Below are 20,590 nucleotides of genomic sequence, written 5' to 3'. Positions count from 1 at the left end.
GCGTGTGTGAGAGAGAGAGAATGCGTGTGTGAGGGAGAGAGGGAATGATGTGTGCGAGAGAGATAGAATGCGTGTGTGAGAGAGAGCGCGAATGCATGTGTGTGCGAGAGAGCATGCGTGTGTGAGAGAGAGATTGCGTGTGTGAGAGAAAGAATGTGTGTGTGAGAGAGACGGAATGCCTGTATGCAAGAGAGAGAGAGAGAGAGAGAAAGAGATAATGCGTATGCGAGAGAGTGGGTTTGTCCGTGTCAGAGAGAGCGAGAATGCCTGTGTGCAAAGGACAGAGTGCGTGCATGAGATTGTTGTCTGCGCATGAGAGAGAGAAAATGTGCTCAACTGAGTGAGAGAGAGAGAGTAAGCCTGTGTGAAATATGATGTGCACATGCATGAGAGTGTGTGTGAGTGCGAGGAAGAGGGTGTGAGAGTGAGAGAGAGGAAGTGTGTGTGTGTCTATCAAAGTGTGAGTGCATTCGAGTGTGTGCGTGCATGTGACAGAGTGTGTGTGTACAAGTGAACGAGAGTGAGTGCGCACGTGAGAGAGAGGGCATGTGTGAAAGAAAGAGTGTCTACATGTGCACGAGAGAATGAGTGTGTGTGCATGCAAGAGAGAGCGGACACAGTGCGCAGACAGATTGAGAGAGACACAGAGAGAGAGAGAGACAGAGAGAGTGACAGTGAGAGAGAGCTAGGGATAGAGAGAGAGAGATGGACCCAAATAGAGAGAGTGACAGAGAAAAAGCCAGAGAGAGAGAGAGAGGGACAGAGAGAGTGGGGCACAGAAAGAGAAAGAGGGACACGGAGAGAGAGATTGAGAGAGAGGGATACTCAGAGAGAGAGAGGAACATAGAGAGAGTGTGAGGGACACAGAGCGAGTGGGACACGGACAGAGAGGGACAGAGAGAGAGAGGGACACAGAGATGGAGGGACACAGAGAGCGAGAGGGAGGGACACAGAGAGAGAGGGAGGGATACAGAGAGAGAGGGAGGGACGCAGAGAGAGTGAACGATGCAGAGAGAGTGACGGATGCAGAGAGAGTGAGGGACAGAGTAAGGGACACAGAGAGAGTGAGGTACAGAGAGACCGCGGGGTAGAGAGAGAGAGAATCCGCGTGTGAGAGGGAGAGAATGAGTGTGTGCGTGAAAGAGAGAATATGTGTGTCAGAGAGAATGCGTGTGCGAGAGAGAGAGAATGCGCATTTGAGAGAGAGAGCATGCATGTGCGAGAGAGAGAGAGAATGAGTATGTGTGAGTGAGAATGCATCTGTGTGAAAGAGAGAGAGACAGAATGCGTGCGGGAAAGAGAGAATGAGTGTGTGAGAGAGAGAATGCGTGTGTGAGAGAGAGAGGGAATGTCTGTATGCGAGAGACAAAGAATGCGTGTGTGAGAGAGAGAGAATGCGTGTATGAGAGAGAGAGGGAATACCTGTGTGCGAGAGAGAGAATGCGTGTGTGAGAGAGAGAATGCATGTGTGAAAGAGAGAATGTTTGTGTAAGAGAGAGAATGCATGTGTGGGAGAGTGAATGCGTGTGTGTGAGAGAGAAGGAATGCCTGTATGCGAGAGAGAGAATGCGTGTGTGTGTGTGTGTGAGAGAGAGAATGCATGTGTGTGAGAGAGAGAGAGAATGCGTGTGTGCGTGAGAGAGAGAGAGAGAATGCGTGTGTGCGAGAGAGCGGGAATGTCTTTGTGCGACAGAGAGAGAGAATGCCTGTGAGCAAAAGACAGAGTGCGTTCATGAGATAGTGTCTGCGCATGAGAGAGACAAAGTGTGCTCATGTGAGTGGGAGAGAGAGAGTAAGCCTGTGTGAAGCATGATGTGTACATGCATGAGAGTGTATTTGAGTGCGAGAAAGAGGGTGTGAGAGTGAGAGAGAGAAAGTGTGTGTGTGTATGTGAAAGAGTGAGTGCATTCGAGTGTGTGCGTGCATGAGAGAGAGTGTGTGTACAAGTGGATGAAAGTGTATGCGCACGTGAGAGAGAGTGCATGTTGAAAGAAAGAGTGTCTACATGTGCACGAGAGAATGAGTGTGTGTGCGCAAGAGAGAGTGGACAGAGTGCGCGGACAGAGAGAGACACAGAGAGAGAGAGAGGGACATGGAGAGAGTGACAGTGAGAGAGAGCTAGGGACAGAGAGAGAGATATGGACAGAGAGAGAAAGAGGGGCAGAGAGAGAGGGACACAGAAATAGAGAGAGTGACACGGAGAGAGAGAGATTGAGAGAGAGGGACACTCAGAGAGAGAGAGGAACACAGAAAGAGTGTGAGGGACACAGAGAGAGAGGTACACGGATAGACAGGGACAGAGAGAGAGGGACCCAGAGAGGGAGGGACATAGAGCGAGAGGGAGGGACACAGAGAGAGAGGGAGGGATACAGAGAGAGAGGGAGGGACGCAGAGAGAGTGAGCGATGCAGAGAGAGTGAGGCATACATTGAGAGTGAGGGACAGAGTGAGGGATGCAGAGAGAGTGAGGGACAGAGAGACCGAGAGGCAGAGAGAGAGATAATGCATGCTCGTGAGAGAGAGAGAGAAACCGTGTCTGGGAGAGAGAGAATGAGTGTGTGCGTGAGAGAGACAGAATGAGTGTGTGTGAGAGAGAATGTGTCTGTGTGAGATAGAGAGACAGAATGCGTGTGTGAGATAGAGAATTAGTGTGCGAGAGAGAGAATGCGTGTGTGAGAGATAGAATGAGTGTGGGAGAGATAGAGCGAATGCGTGCGTGAGAGAGAGAATGAGTGTGCGAGAGAGAGAATGCGTGTGTGTGAGAGAGAATGAGTGTACGAGAGAGAGAATGCATACGTGAAGAATGAGTGTGTGTGAGAGAGAATGCGTGTGTGAGAGATGAGAATTCGTGCGTGTGTGAGGGAGAGAATGAGTGTGCAAGAGAGAGAATGTGGCATGAGAGAGAATGAGTGTGCAAGAGAGTGAATGCGTGCGTGAGAGAAAATGAGTGTGCAAGAGAGAGAATGAGTGTGCACGAGAGAGAATCAGTGTGCGAGAGTGAGAATACATGCGTGAGAGAGAGAGAATGCGTGCGGGAGAGAGAGAATGAGTGTGTGAGAGAGAGAATGCCTGTGTGCAAGAGAGTGAAAGCGTTCATGAGAGAGAGAATGAGTGTGCAAGAGAGCAAATGCGTGCGAGAGAGAGAATGAGTGTGTGAGAGAGAAAATATCTGCATGAGAGAATGAGTGTGCAAGAGAGAATGAGTGTGTGAGAGAGAGAATGAATGTGCGAGAGAGAATGAGTGCGTGAGAGAGAGAATGCGTGCTTGGAGAGAGTATGCGAGAGAGAGAATGTGTGCGTGAGAGAATTAGTGTGTGTGAGAGAGAATACATGTGCGAGAGAGAGAATGCGTGTGTGAGACAGAGAATGTGCATGTGTGTGAGAGAGAGAAATCGTCTGTGTGTGAGAGAGATAATGAATGTGCGAGAGAGAGAATGCGTGCGTGAGAGAGAGAATGAGTGTGCAAGAGAGCGAATGCATGCGAGGGAGAGAATGAGTGTGCGAGAGAGAGAATAAGTGTGCGAGAGTGAATGCGTGCATGAGAGAATGAGTGTGCGAGAGAGAGAATGCATGCGTGAGAGAGAATGAGTGTGAGAGAGAGAATGAGTGTGCGAGAGAGAGAAGAGTGCAAGAGAGAGAGAATGCGTGCGTGAGAGAATGAGTGTGTGTGAGAGAGAATGAGTGTGTATGTGAGAGAGAATGCCTGTGTGCGAGAGTGCGTGCATGAGATAGTGTGCACGCATGAGAGTGCATGTGAGTAAGAAAGAGAGTGAGCTTGTGTGAGATATGATGTGCTCATGCATGAGTGTGCGTGTGAGTGCGAGAAAGAGAGTGTGAGTGTGAGAGAGAGGAAGTGTAGGAGTGTCTGTGAAAGAGTGAGTGCATGCGAGTATGTGTGTGTGCATGTGAGAGAGAGTGAGTGCGCCCGTGAGAGAGAGGGCTTGTGTGAGAGACTTTGCAAGTATGTGTGAGAGAGACAGAGTTTTGGAGAGAGAGAGAGTGAGTGTGTGAAAGTGAGCATATATGAGATGGTGAATGTGAGTGTGTGGGGGTGCGTGTGTCACAAAGTGTGCATGAGAGTGTGTGTGTAAGAGTGTGTGTAACTGAGAGAGTATGTGGAAGCGAGTGTGTGAGAGAGAGTGTGTACAGAGAGAGAATGAGAGTGAAAATGTATGTATGTCAGAGAGACAGAGAGAGAGTGTGTGCGTGTGTATGCTTGTGTGTGAGTGTGAGAGAGATTGTGATAGTGCGTGTAAAAATGTTTGAGTGTGCATTTGTGAGTGACTGTGCGTGTGTGTGCGCATGTCAGTGTGGATGTCTGCAAGTGTGTGAAAGGGCATGTGTGTGAGGGACTGAATGTGGTGTATGAGGGTGTGTGTACACGTGTGAGAGTGTGAGTAAATGAGGGAGGGGCAGTGTATGGTTTGTGGATCATTACTGGGACAAGGACATAAACACGTGGTTTATATACACAGTTACATTATGGAGGACCCGCACTGACACTGAAATGGGCACTCTGATGGAAACACACACACAGTCTCACTCTCTCACACACACACACCCACACAGAGGCTTGGTCTCTCTCTCTCTCACACTCACACACACGAGGCATGGTTTCACTAACTCTCTCACACAGAGACATTTCTTGAGCTCAGACCCTCACTGACTCTCCCTCCAAGACTAAATCTGTGCACAGTGCCCATATCCTGTGTTGGGGTGTGTCTGTGTGTGTGTGTGTCTGCGTGTGTCTGTGTGCGTGTGTGTCTGTCCCTCTGTTGGTGTCTCTGTGTGTGTCTGTCTGTGTGTGTATCTGTGTGTGAGCGTGTCGGTGTGTGTCTGTCTCTGTGTGTGTGTCTCTGTGTGTGCGCATGTCGGTGTGTGTCTGTGTCTGTGTGTGTGTCGGGGTGTGTGTGTCTCTGTGGATATGGGGGGTGAAGGCAGAGGAGCTGTGACGGTGAAATGTGGGTGTTGAGGGGCAGGCACGTGATCTATGATTTAAATTCCCAAATTCTGCCAATATTTTTGAGAAAGGGAAAGGAAAGAAAAGGCTCAAAATCAAGTTAGAAATGGCTGGATGTAGAGCAGGGCAGGGAGAGACAGAAAGAGAGAGAGAGAGACAGAGACAGAGAGAGACATACAGGGACAGAAAGACAGAGAGAGAGAGACAGAAAAGAGAGGCACAGGGACAGAGAGAGAAGACAGACAGAGAGAAAGAGAGAAAGAGAGTGGGACACACAGGGACAGAGAGAAAGAGAAAGACACACACACACAGGAACAGAGAGACAGAGAGAAAGAGAGTGACAGAGAGAGACACACACAGAGACAGACAGACAGGGACAGAGACAGAGATTAATTCGAGGAATCACACATACAGCAGGAAAATCCCAAGAAAAACTCAGCAAATATCCCCGTCTCCATTCCCAGCCCTGTGTGTGTGTGTATCAGGAAGCCTACCTGCAGTCAGTCTCTGAGACGCTAGTGTGGGAGTAATCTTTAATATTTTCAAACTGCACTGACACAACTAATAAGAATTTAGTAAAAAAAAAGAGTCATAGCAATTGGGAAAGATGACACTTTTTTGCCCCGGAATGAACATCTCAGTGGGCCCCAAGATCCCACAAGGTTCCTGCCCTGGGAATTAACATGTCAATCAGACAGAGCCCTCCCCAGGGAGCAGACTGACAGACGATGCAACGTGTCAGAGAGGGCAGGGGTGTTCTCTACTTACCCCTCACCCAGAATAAATGTGTCTAAGCAATTGGTCAGAGTCATTCTCATACCCTTTTCTCTCTCTGTATGGAGAGTGAGCAGCCCTCCCTGTCTGGTTGTGACTGTGTCTGTGTGTGTGTGTGTGTGTTTAATAATGTTTCCAGCCTCTGGTTAATTACTTTCTTATGATTTGTTTGTATTTTGATGTTGATGTGAGGTTATGAAATGCATTGGGGATGGGAGAAAGGAGAGGTGGGATTGTGATTAAACGGGGATCTTGCTGTGTAATTTTGCATCACACTGGTCTCGCTCCCCGCCTCCCACGCCCCCACCAGCTCATCTCTTCTTTCTTTTATCCCGAGGAACTTTTGTTGGGAAAGCAGGAAAGTGAAGATCCAAAATAACTGGGGGCCAGGGAAGCCTTGGACAAGAACAACCTCCAGAGGGCGGGGAGCACAGGCCTGAGGCCTGCTGACCAGGCTGCAGCCCGTGGGGCCCAGGTGAGTGGGGGTCTGTTTCTTCCCCCGAGGTTTCATAACCTCTAGGGATGGGCTGGGGTTGGGAGCCTGGTTTGTCAGGACCTCAGGTTAACTGGGACCTGTCAGATCATGGGTTTGAAGGCTGGGGTTAAAGTAACCGGGGCAACGGTGACACAAATAGGGGAAACCCCCAGGATCTGGGAGACGGGACTCCCTCGGGAGGGAACTCTAACCCAAAATATCTGACCCTCTGGAAAGAATTGTCACACGATCAGAGGAAAGTGGGTCATAGAGAGGGCAGGGTGATCGAATTGGACACAGAGAAAAAGACAGTGAGAGAAAGAAATGGAAAATGTTGAGCGCAAGAGAAACAGGAGAGAGAGAGAGAGAGAGGACAGTGTAAGGTTGTGAAATAGCTGCAATATTTGATTCTGGGGTGACAGGAAATAATTAAACTAGACTGGGACCTCTGCTCAACAGGGTCTTGTCGGATTGCGGCCTTATTGTTTTTGAACAGGTTTGAAGCCTGGGGCAAAGGTAACTGGGGCCTTGGGATTTGACACAAATAAGTCAACCCTTAACCAGCATCACCCACGATGTGTCTGTGGTTAGATTACTGCTTGTGGGATCTCACTGTGCGTACGTGGTTATTAATATTTCTAGCCTCTGGTCAACTGCTCTGCAGTGATGCCTGTGTATTTCAATGTCACTGTGATGGTCAGCAATTCATTCATTCATTCTGCAATAATTAAACTGAACCAGGGTCACGTGGGAGATTGAGGAAGGCAGAGAGCTGTGGGATCTTGCTGTGTTTTTGTTGCCACTGTTGTATTTTATTTCAAATTGATTTGTTTTTATTTCTCAGTGTGTTTCCCCACCCCCTGATCCCCTAACCTGGGGGCGAGGAGGCGATTGGATCTAGGAGCTGAAGCACGGGACGACGCAGAGACAGAGAGAATTAAATCACTTCTGCCACGAGGAATCATCAGACACAGAGAGAGAATAATCAGAAACTGTCCTGTCTCCTTGTCGTTCATTCACAGACACAGACACACACACACAGACACACACAAAAGAATGGTGGGGTTCAGGCTGTCTCTGGGAATTTTACCACAAGGGGTTGTGTTCTGGTCTGAACTGGGGGAGACGGGGGTGGGGGGGGGGGAGAAGGTAGAGGGGGAGCTGCTGCACAGTCTGATCCCGCAGATGTCACTGCCTCCCTCTCTCTCACTCCAATGGGAGTGTGAAGGAGGTCAGAGAGACAGAGAGAAGTGAAAGAGTGCTGACTGTCCTGTCGGAAGGTTCATTGATTTAAAATGGATTTGAGGCCTGGGGTTAAAGGAACCGGGGCCTTGGGATTGTGACACAAACTGGCTACACCCCCAGGGTCTGGGAGGAAGGACTCCCGGAGGGAGGGAATGAATACCTTATCATGAGAAACTCTCTCCAAAGCCCCATTCTAATGTCAGTCATGTGCATAGGCCAGGGGGATAAAATGTGAGAAATCTGAGGGACAGAGAGGAAGATCTTCAAGATGGAGACAGCGAAAGGGGGGAACATGGAGGAAGAGATTTCAGAGATAGAGGGAGAGAGGGGAGGAACAGAGATATCTCAGAGATGGAGAGAGTAAGAGGGGGAACAGAGAGAGGGAGGGAAGAGAGATCAGAGATGTAGACAGCGATAAAAGAGAGAGAGGGAGAGAGAGATCTCAGATGGAGAGAGCACAAGACGGGTATCTGAAAAGAAAGGGGGAAATGTTTGGAATTTGTTCAACAGGAGGATTGCTCCCTCTCGTCCAGGAGACAGAATCAAACCCTTAACCAGCATCAGAGACGCACACGATCTGTCTGTGGTTACATTGCTGCTCGTGGGATCTTGCTGTGTGTTTCAAGCAAGCATCTGGTTAAAAGCTCAATGGTGATCTTTATATTTCGATGATGGAGATGCCAGTGTTGGACTGGGACAAACGCTAGTGTTGTGTGATGTTTAACATTATATATCGATATATAGAGACACAGAGGGGAGGAGGGGCTTATGTGTTTCTGGGGGCATTTATGTGCGGGTCCTGCTGCATTTGGATGGAGAAATAACGCTGCGTTAAAAGAGATGTTTTTTAATCTGTCGTGGGGGGGAAATGCGGGGGTGGCTATGCGTGGGGGGGGCAAATGCGTGGGGGGAATACGTGGGGGGGAATGCGTGGGGGGAATGCCTGGTGGGGAATGCGTGGGGGGGAATGCGTGGGGGGGTGAATGCGTGAGGGTGAATGCGTGGGGGGAATGCGTGGGGGGAATGCGTGGGTGGGGAATGCGTGGGGGGGAATGCGTGGGGGGGTGAATGCTTGGGATTGAATGCGTGGGGGGGATGCGTGGGGGGAATGCGTGGAGGGGATGCGTGGGGGGAATGCGTGCGTGGGGAATGCGTCAGGGGGATTGCGTAGGGGGGAATGCGTGGAGGGGAGGCGTGGGGGTGATGCATGGGGGGATGCGTGGAGCGGAATGCGTGGGGTGTAATGCGTGGGGGGTAATGCGTGGGGGGGAAATGCGTGGGGGGGAAATGCATGAAGGGAATGCGTTGGTGGGAATGCGTTGGGGGGGAAATGCGTGGTGGGAAATGCGTGGGGGGAATGCATGGGGGGAAATGCGTGGGGGGAATGCGTCAGGGGGGGAAATGCGTGGGGGGAAATGTGTGGGGGGGAATGCGTGTGGGGAAATGCGTGGGGGGAAATGCATGGGGGAAATGCGTGGGGGGGAATCCGTGGGGGGGAATGCGTTGGGGGGAAATGCATAGGGTGAAATGCATAGGGGGAAATGCGTGGGGGGAAATGCGTGGGGGGGAATGCGTGGGGGGGAATGCGTGGGGGGGAATGCGTGGGGTGGAATGCGTGGGGGGGGAAATGCGTGGGGGGAAATGCCTAGGGGGGAATGCGTTGGGGGGAAATACGTGGGGGGAACGGTGTGGGGGGGAATGCGTGTGGGGAAATGCATGGGGGAAAAGCGTGGGGTGGAATGCGTGGGGGGAAATGCGTGGGGGGGAATGTGTGGGGGGGAATGCGTGGGGGGGAATGCGTGGGGGGGAATGCGTGGGGGGGAATGCGTGGGGGGGAATTGCATGGGGGAAATGCATAGGGGGAAATGCACAGGGGGAAATGCGTGGGGTGGAAATGCGTGGGTGGGAATGCGTAGGGGGGAAATGCGTGGGGGGAAATGCGTGGGGGGGAATGGGTGGGGGGAATGCGTTGGGGGGAAATGCATAGGGGGAAATGCGCGGGGGGAAATGTGTGCAGGGGAAGGGGACAGAGAGAGTGAGAGAGAGAGAGAGAGAAAAGAGGACAGAGAGAGAGAAAAAAAGAGATCAGAGAGAGTGTGAGAGAGAAAGAGGACAGAGAGAGATAGAGAGAGAGAGAGAGGACAGTGAGAGAGAGACAACAGAGGACAGAGAGAGTGTGTGAGAGAGAAAGAGGACAGAGAGAGAGAGAGAGAAAGGACAGAGAGAGAGAGAAAAAGGACAGAGAGAGAGAGAACAGAGGACAGAGATAGAGAGAGAGAAAAAAGATGACACAGAGAGAGAAAAGAGGACACAGGGAGAGAGAAAATGGATGAAACGTGGAGAGAGACAAAGAAAGTGTGTTAGAAGGAGAGAACACAAGACAGACAGAAAGGTGGATGGAGAGACACAGACGGAAGGGTGAAAGTGAGGTTGAGAGAAAAGTGAGGCAAGGGGAGACATGGAGAGTGTATGGAGCCCCATACTCACCAATCCCCCAATTGCTCTCAGCTCCATCTCCCCACGGTCTCTCTGTATCCAATCAGGGACTGAGACTGCATAAAGGGTCAACCTTGGGATTGAGATTCAAACACAACTCACACTCACACTGACACTGAGAGACATCGAAACACTAACTCCCCAGTACCACCCCTGGGCACGCCACATGGCAAAAAGAATGATGGCTTCCTGAACCTGGTTTAAATAGCCTCAGGTCTGTAACTCAAACCCCAGCTCCTCCCCAATCCCAGCTGATCCAGTCAGCTCCCAGCTCCATTACCTGGAACCCACCTCCCCGAGGTATGGAACACACCAACTACAATTTTTGTGAGATTGCAGTGGCGTCTGGGAGTAAACAGCAGGTTAATGGGTTAGACCAGGGCTGACCCAGTCTGTTCCTGTATCTGATCACTCACCACCGCCCCCCCCCGAAACAACCCATTCAGCCCAGCCTGGGAATACACACACAGACACAGGCACCGAAGCTGCAGGTTCAAATCCTAAACAACCCCAGACACACGCAACACAAAACCACACAAGTTTCCACATCAAACTGACACCAGATTTTTTTACAAGTTAACACACATTCTTTGGACAAATTCATCCAACATTTCGGCCTGGCTGAGCACAGGCTTATTGCATAAATTAAGACAAGAGTTTTGTGCAGATTGATACAACAGTTTTGCCCAAATGAACACAAGTTGATTCCACATGTTTACACAAGGTGTTTGCACAGACTGGTGCAAAAAGCATGAACCAGAGAACTCTGCTGAGTTTGAGTTTGATCGAAATGAGAGTACATCTTCTCCGGATGAACACAGTCCCTTTCCTTTTCTGGCTTTAAGCATCGGTCCTGTCGCATTTGGATGCTCCTGAACAAAAATGCTGCATTACATTAATATCCAGTTGAAGATATCCTCTTTAAAATCTGCAATTCTATCCAAAAGCTGTTTGGTTTGGATTGCTACATAATGGCTCTTTTCTCCTTCTCATTACAGTGTGCTTTACCAAGATGTAAAATGTTAGGAACTTTATACTGCTTCTTGTCTTCAGAGCATACATTTAATGTAATTTTATTCTGATCTCTGTCCAGAATCTGCCTGACTGCCCCATGGGGAGTTTACAATAGTCTGCCCTCTAGTGGGGTCAGAGCACATTGCTGTGAGTCTGTCTGACTGCTCCATGGGGAGTTTACAATAGTCTGCCCTCTGGTGGGTTTAGAGCAGACTTCAGAGTTTTCACTGAAATTACGGTGAAATTTTAAAAAAAGATTCCATTGTGTTTTTCATTCAATTATTTCTAAACTGTAGTCCCTGTTCCCAGTCCAAACAAATCCAAACAACACTGAAGCGAAACAGGGATGGACATATACACTCCAGATTATTCTATCTTTCTAACTTTGTACAAAATTTTATTTTATTTGGTTGAACTGTAAAAACATGTCGTTTCTTTGATTAATCACTTCTTAATGAGATTGAGGAAGAGATTAAGTGAAATGTAACTACTCTCTCTGACACACAAGGCAAATGTACTGTTGCTGATGTTATCAGAGCCCATCAAATTGAGCAAAAGGTATAAAGTGGGCAAATGTTTTGATTCAGCTAGTTGTTGTGGTCTGGGATAATTCATATCAATTCTAAACCACAACAATATTTATGAAAAAGCATGAACATCTCCAAAACAAAACAGATTTAAACATAAACATGAACACTTCCCATCCACAATAATATTTGAATTTATAAACAAACACTTCCCATACAAAAAAGATTTCTAAATAAACTGAGACAGTTCGATGCACAGTAACATTTACGTGTAAAAAGATCAGCTCCAATGTTCATGCATTGACAAATCGCTCTATACAACAATGTATATTGTGTATTGCATGTACTGTATAATACAAAACCTGAAATAGCTCAGCCATTGAATTGTGGATTTGCAGTGTTGCCTTCCCCTTCCCTGAGGACCAGGACTTGGGGCAGAGTTTGTCTCTCCCCAGCTTAGCTTCTCCAACACAAAGACACACAACAACATCGGTCACTCTGCTGCTCAGCATGCTTTAATCAACATTTTGATTGTTTACAAATGGAAGTGATGGATACAGTCAGTGGGATGGTGCCTTTTCTCACTGGCCCCTGAGTTGTGAGAAACATTGAAATGTTTCCCTGTAACCCCCCTGTGAGATAAGGATGGACAAACCAGCGCTACCCTCAGTCTGTTACCTTAGCGACAGGCTGCTCCATCGCTGAAACACTGGACTGAAATGAGAAAATCCCGGATGGATTGATTAATGAGGGAATTTGATGGATGGATGGATTTGGGTGAAGGGATATTTCAGCACATTCTTCAGCTGCTGCCTGAACTTAGTCTGGGTCAGGACATAAATCGCGATGTTTGTGCAGCAACTGAGGAGCTGCAGCATGAAGCCCAATTCCCGCACAAAGAAATGGAGATACACAGACTGATACCCAATAAACCACATCCGCAACCATATAGAAAACAACATTAACGTTGACCATAACAGGATGAAATTGGCCGAGATCACAAACAGTAAAATGATGGATTTTTTTCGGTTTCTCATTTCAGTGTCAGTCTGACCGTCCCCATTGGTGTGAGCGCGGAGTCTCCTGCGGGCTCTGCTGGTCACTAAAATGTGTCTGACGGTGAGAACATTGAGCAGCAGAATCAGGAGAAATGGGACACACGGGGTTAGAATGTGGTGGAGGAACTCGATTGTGACCCAGACACTGGAGTATACATCAGCGGGTGTTAACTCACAAAACCAGGGGCCGTTCTGCAGCCAATACCGAGCCGTGAGCATAAAATACCAGGAAATGTTCTTGAAACAGCTCAGCACAGTCACTGCTCCCACAACCACAGCCGCCGTTTTCTCGCTGCAATATTTACTTTTCAGCTTCTGGCAACAAATGGCCACAAACCGATCAAAGGTGAAAGTGACGGTGAACCAGACAGAGCAGTCAGTGGCTGCATAAAGCAGGACGGCGTGGATATTACACACGGGGACGTAGTACTCCAGGAAATAAAATTGTTCCCGAAAAACAATGGGAATGTGTCTCAGGATCAGGTCGAGGATAATGACCAGGAGATCCGCCGCTGCCATGGCCCCCAGGTAACGTCTGACACATGGAGACAATCCACAATCTTTATAAAGCAGGACGTAGATGGTCACTACGTTAACTGTGAGGATAAAAAGAAACCCATTATCCATCAAGCTGGAGTCAAAGGGACCGTTTATTAAATTAAACGGATTTATTAAAATAATTGGAGCTGGAATAACAAATGGGAAGGTCTGAATTACTGACAAAAATGTGACATAAACCACAAGAAACCCTCCCTCCCAAAACACAGAGAGACACATCCATAAGGACAGATGGTTTCTAGAACATTCCCACACACTCGATCACTCGAGAGCAGATACAGGTCACTCCTTCCCAGTTCCTAATACGGATGGTGGAAACGTTGCTGTCTTGAAGGATTCTCTCCCAGTTTCCTGAAGACAAATGGAGTTTGGGAATTCCTGTATTTTTGTCTAAATTGTGGTCGATCCTGTGTGGTGAAGAAATGCCTGAGTGGCCTTCGGAACAGTGTCTCCTTCTCCCTGGAACGGGATCTCTTCCCTCGGGAGCTTATCGTTTGTTCAATTCACTGGCGTCCGGCCGTTCACACACAATGTCGGTGACAGAAGTAGCAGGGAATGGCTGTTATAGAATGTTGGGGACAGAATGTTCCGGGGACTGTCATTGTGAAATCTGAACCTGGTGATAACCCATTAAAGCAACCACACTTAAGTGGTTACATTCTAAAGAGCAGAACTAACATCTGATCTAGCGGGCCAAATGGCCCTCACACGTATGGATCACATCGAAGCTCTGTCGCCCTGCCACATCTAGTCATAAATAGTGATGCATGATTAAGCAATTCACTGGAAGGAGATTTCGACAAATATCTGCATTCTAAATAATAGAACAGTCTTGTACATTATTTTAAAAGACAAATGTGGAGTATCTGCACCATCCTCAGCCAGAAGCGTTGAGTCTATGACCCACCCCACCCTTCTCCTGATGCCCAGTGAATCACAGATGCCAGACTTCAAACAATTCGATTTGCTGTACGTGACATGAAGAAACAGCTGAACACAGTAGATCCGACACAGATAATGGGCCCTGACACCATTCCTGTAATAGGACTGAAGACATGTGCTACACAACAAGCCGTCTCCCTGGGGAAGCTGTTTCATTCCAGCTTCAACTCTGACATCTCCCTGGCAATGTGGAAAATTACTCAGCAATGTCCAATCCACGAAGAAGAGAATAATTACAATCTGACCAATTACCACCCCCTCAGTCCCATCAAGACAGTCAAATTGGTGGGAGTTCTTTTTGACAGAGCTGTCAAGCAGCAAAGAAATAACCAGCTCAGTGTAGTTTCCGATACGTCCCCATGTAGAAATAGTGCTGTTGTGGAAATGTGACTAATCCAGACCTGGCTAATGCACTGACAGCTGGTGGAAGTTAAAACCAATTAATAAAGTTTCGAGTTGGAGATTCTGGTGTCAGTAACAGTGACCTTGAAGCCAATGTCGATTGTAAACATCATTTGCCTTCCTCAATGTACTTTCAGAAAGTAAATCTCCCGTGCTTTCCTGTCTGGCTTAAAAGTGACTCCAGACGCATAGACACGTGATAAACTCTTCAATGCTCTCTGAAACAGCCAAACAAGACACTCAATTGTATCAAACTGCACCGAGGTCTTAAAGGATAAAACCGATCAGAACACCCAGCCACAGCTTCTGTATCAGAAAAGGAACGGGAAAGACAGTTCTGTTGACCCTGCAGAGACCCCATTCCTAACATCTGAGAGCTAGTGGCAACACTTGCAGAGATTTCCTACAGACTACACAGAAGCATCGGGAAAGGAGTAAGTCATGCAACACATTGAGCCCTCCCACATTCTCTTCCATAGAGAAAATCTCCTCAATGCACTTATCCCACACAATGTACACAGCCCTTAATGTGATGAACATTTGGAAAAATATAAAATAGGAACTGTTGTAGTTTCTTCGGTCCATAGAGTTTTCTAACTCAGCCATTATAATGATGGCTTCTCCTATGTCTCCACAGCATACACTTGCCTTCTTCATTCTTTTAGTAGCTCGAAATTCTCATTTTGTTTTCAGTGCCTTTGCTTCCACAGCCTAATCTGGGACAGAATTCCCAAGGTTCCCCAGTCTCTGCGTGCAGACATTTATTCTAATCTCAATGCAGTGTGACCTGCCTTAACCTAATACTGTGGCCCCTTGTTTTAGGCGTCCAAACCAGGGGAATTATCATCCCTGCTTCCAATCTGTCTCACCCTGTCACAGGTTTACATATTCCACTGAGATGTCCACATATTTTCCTAAACCCCATGGAATACTGGCCCAGTAACCCCAAACTCTGCTCCCACAACAAGCCTGTCATCCCAGAGATCAGTCTGGTTATCCTTCACTGCTCATCTCAATGTCAGGTTTGTCCTTTATTCGGTAAGGAGACCAAAACAGTATACGATGTTGCACCATGTTCGAGATAGGGTCTCACCAAGGCCTTGTTCAGCTGCAGTAAGACACCCTTACTCCTGGACTCAAATCCCCTTGAAATGCAGGTCAACACACTATTTATCTTCTGACCCGCTTTGTTTTCCTGCAATATTACTTTCACTGATTGATGTACAGGGAGACGGGATCCTTTTCAATTTTACAGCTACCCACGTGGTGGGTCTGTGTATACTGCTCAGCGTGCCAATGCCATTTCCAGTATTGACTGCTGGATTCAGAACTCCCTGCCCTGCATGTGCCTCGAAGGGCTGCGCAGAAGGAAACCACAAAAGGGAGCACAATTCCCTTTCTAGATCAATATGTTTCAACATATTCCTTTTCAATTGGTAAGTTGCCAAACTATTGTTCCCACCAAATGATACAGCTTCACCTCTAGTCAGTTTGCTCTCCATCTGCCACATATGTGCCCATTCATCCCACTTGTGTCAGTCACCTTGGAGACGTTTTACAACCTCCTTACCCATTTACAATCCCACATCCCTCAGCACTGTCAGCAGGCTGGGATATATTGTATTTAACTCCCTCAACGGGAATGTTTAATTGGTATTGTGAACAGCTGGGCCCCAAGCACCACTCCCTGCGATACCTCCGCAGCTATCCTCTGTTAAAAATGTTTTTCTTTCAATTTATATATTTTATGGATCTAGGTGTCACCAGCATTTAATGTCTGTCCCTAGTTGCCCTTGAGAAGGGGGTGCTCAGCTGCCTTCTTGAACCGCTGCCGTCGTGCGTTGGGAAGATGGTGTCTGAGAATCTTTGGTGTATCTTTTCAGTGCAGCTTGTCAATAGTGCACACTGCTGCTGCTTAGTGTTGATTGTGCAACATTGTGGTTGAAGTGACAGTCAAACTGGCTGCTTTGTCCTGGATGGTATCAAGCTTCTTGAGTGTTGTTGGTGCTGCACTCATCTGGGCAAATGGGGAGTATTCGATCACACTTTTGACCTATGCATTGTGGATAATGGACAGGCTTTTGGAAGTCAGGAGGTAAGTTACTGGCCGCAGTATTCCTAGTTTCTGACCTGCTCTTGTAGTTACCGTGTTCACATGCCGAGTCCAGTGAGTTTCTGTGCAATGATTACACCCCCCCAGGATTTTGATACTGGGGGATTCAGTGATGCTACCACAATTGAATGCCAAGAAGCAGTGGTTGGATTGTATTTTCGTTGTGATGGTCACGGTCTGGTATTTGTGTTGCGTGAAAATTACTTGCCACATGTCAGCCTGAATACTGTCCAGATCTTGTCGCATTTGGACATGGAATGCTTCACTATCTTTGGAGCCACAAATGTTGCTGAACATTGTGCAATCATTGGCGAATATCCTCACTTCTAACATTATAATAGAGGGAACGTCATAGATGAAGCAGCTCTGAAGATGTCTGGACCTAGTATACTGCCCATGGAACTCCTACATACTTGTCCTGGAGCTGAGTTGCCTGACCTTTATCAATCATAACCATCTTTCTACGTATCAAGTATGATCCTAACCAGCGGGGTGTTTGCCCCTGATACCCATTTATTCCAGTTTTGTTTACGCCCCTTGATGCCACACTTGGTCGAAGGCAGCCTTGTTTTAAAGGGCTGTCTCTCTTACCACATCTCTGGAATTCAGCTCTTTTGTCCATGTTTGAATCAAGGTAATGAGGTCAGGAGCTGAGTGGCCCTGGTGGAACCCAAACTGCGCGTCATTGACCAGGTTATTGCTGAGCAGATGCTACTTGAAAGCACTGATACCTACCATCACTTTACTGACGATCGAGAGTAGACTGATGGGGTGGTAATTGGCTGGATTACATGTGTTCTGATTTTATGTACACGAAATACTTGGTAACTTTCCATGTCATCCGGTAAATGTCATTGTTGTAACTGCATTGGAACAGCTTGGCTTGGGCAGTGACAAGTTCTGGAGCACAGGTTTTCAGTACTATTGCCAGAATGTTGTCAGCATGTGTCCCCTTTGGAGTATCCAGTGTCTCCAACTGTTTCTGGATATTGCGTGGTCTGAATCACTGCGGACCACTGGAGGGGACTGAGATGGATCATCCACTCAGCACTTCTGACTGAAGATTATTGCGAATGCACCAGCCTTATCTTGTACACTGAAGTGCTGTGCTCTTCCATAATTAAGGATGGGGTTATTTGTGGAATCTCTTCCTCCAGTGAATTGTTTAATTGTCCCCAACGTTTCCCGACGAGATGTGGAATGACTGCAGAGCTTAATCTGATCCTTTACTTGTGGGATCACTTAGCGCTATGTATCACTTACTGCTTATGCTGTTTGGCACACAAGTAGTCCTGTTTGGTGGCTTCACCAGGCTGACACCACATTTTCAGGTATACCTGGTGCTGCTCCTGCTATCCTGCACACTCCATTGAACCAAGGTTGATCCTCTGGCTTGATGGCAATTGTTGCGAGGAGGATATGCCAAGCCATAAGGTTGTGTGGGAGTACAATTCTGCTGCTATTGTTGACCCACAAAACCTTATGGACACGCAGACTTGAGCTGCTAGATCTATTGGAAGTGTGTCCTATGTAGCACTGTGATAGTACCACCCAAAAAAGTGGAGGTTATTCTCAATGTGCAGGTGTGACTTTGTTTCCACAATGACAATGCAGAGGTCACTCTTACCGATACTGCCGTGGGCAGATACTTCTGCAACTGGCATGTTATTAAGGATGAGGTCAAGTATGGTTTTTCCCTCTTGTTGGTTCCTTCACCATCTGCCGCAGACCCAGTCTAGAAGTTATATCCTTTAGGACCCTGTCAGCTCGATCAGTAATCCTGCAGCTGAGCTACTCTTGGAGGTGGACATTGAAATCCTTCACCCAGAGTACCTCTTGCGACCTTGCTACCCTCAGTGATTCATCTAAGTGTTGTTCAGCCTGGAGGAGTACTGATTCATCAGTTGAGAGACTGGTACATGGTAATCAGCAGGTTTCATTTCCAATGGGCAAACTAACGCCATGAGACTTCATGGGATTCTGAGTCACTGTTGAGGACTCCCAGAGCAATTCCCTTCCAACTATATCCACTGCGCCACCACATCTGCTTTGTCCGTCCTGCTGGTGAGACAGGAGTTATCCGGGGAAAGTGATGGCGTGTCTGTGACATAGTCATTCTCACAGAATCATAGCTTACAGACAAGGTCAGGCTGTTGCATGAGTCTGTTTAGTTATATTCACTGTTTCATACCAGCTGACCCGTTCTACAAACATGGCCATATATTCGCCCTAATCCAGTCAGATTTGATTTTCCAAACCGGGCTTGGAGCTTTTCCAAAAGTTTTCTAAAAATCCAAATGTTTGACATTCATTGCTTCTGTTTCATTTGTCTCTCGTTCTGTTTCTCAAACATAATTCCCATTTCATCAATCTATTTTAGTATTATCTATGAACATTACTTCCACTCCCAATAATTTCTCCTCAACCATTTACTTACTATGTTCTATGTTCCATGCACTCTATCATTTTCTCACATCAGACTTGATTTTCCTAGAATTATTTGAAAGTTCTGTGATGACAGAACTGAAGTAGTGGCTTCATAATTCTGCCATTTCCGTGTTCCCCATTCTCTATTCTCTGGTCTCAAACTGTAAGGAAGTTTGCACGTGTTTTCTCATATTTCTCATATTTACATAATTTGACAAGCTATGACAGTTCACTCTTATAACCCTTGTGAAAATACTCTTCAGAAACCCATCAATTCCTGCCTTAAGCTGCTCAATGATTGACCATCCACACCAAGCACTCACAGGAGCATAGACTCTGTGCCAACAGAAATACAGCACGATCTATCTTCGTTCCACTTTCCTACACCAGGCCCAACGCCTGTAATGTTATGACACTTCCAATTGCTCGTCCAAGTACTTTTTAATGGTTGTGAGCTTACCCGTGATAATTCCCTTCTCAGGAAGTACATCCCAGACCCCAACACCCTCTGGGTGAAAAAAAAACTATCATCAAATACTCTCTAAACCTCAAACCCTTCACTTTAAAAGTGTGTTCCCTTGTTCTTGACCCTCTGACTAAAATGAACAGCTGCTGTCCATCTCCCCTCTCCATGCTCCTCTTAATCTTACCCTTCTGAATCACATCCTCCTCAGCTTTCTCTGGTCCACACTAAACAACCCGAGCTTATCCAGCCTCTCTCCATAGCTGATATGATCTACCCCAGGGAACATCCTGGTGAATCTCCTTTGCACCCTCTCCAGGACAATCACGTCCTTCCTGTAATGTGGCTCCCAGATTTACGGAGAGTACTCCATATTGGCCTAACCAAAGCCCTGTACAGCTCTTATAATCTACGCCCCAATTAATAAATGCTACACCCAATGTCCACTGCTTAACTAATCTATTCCCCTATTCAGTCATATTCACGGATGTGTGGAGAAGCAAGCTCTGAGCTTCCTAGTGTGCTGCCATTCGTTGAGTCCTCCCTGTCTGCTTCCTTCTTCCGAAGTGCATCACCTCATACTTATCAGGGTTACATTCCATCTGGAGTTTGGACTGGGATAAGCTGGGAGATGGGGAGATGGGAAAACTGGTCAAATCCACATTGATCCCCTGTTGTTGGAGGGTTCCATGGCAGACGATGAGGCATTCTTCCTCCATGCTTCAGGAGGTTAAGGTTTGGCGAAGGAGGAGGCCCAGGATATGCATGTCCTTGGTGGCGTGGGTGGGTGAGTTAAAGTGTTCAGCCACAAGGTGGTGAACTTGGTCAGTGTGGCTGTACCAGAGATGGTCTCTGAAATGATCCACAAGTTGACGTCCTGTCTCGCCAATGTTGAGGAGACCACATCGGGTTGAATGGATGAGGCGTTCAGTCTCCCTTCATCACCTTTCATTTTCAACCACTCCTTCATTTACCTGTCGCATTCCAGGCTACGTCCGCCCGGCACACCCCCTTCACATTCACCTCTCAGCCCCCTTGGCCCACAAGCCTCATTCCTGATGAAGGGCTTATGCCAGAAATGTCGATTCTCATGCTACTAATATGCTGGCTGACGGGCTGTGCTTTTCCAGCACCACA

Source organism: Chiloscyllium punctatum, chromosome 28 (genome assembly GCF_047496795.1).
Source record: "Chiloscyllium punctatum isolate Juve2018m chromosome 28, sChiPun1.3, whole genome shotgun sequence".
NCBI lineage: Eukaryota > Metazoa > Chordata > Chondrichthyes > Orectolobiformes > Hemiscylliidae > Chiloscyllium > Chiloscyllium punctatum.
This window is presented reverse-complemented; position numbering follows the sequence as displayed.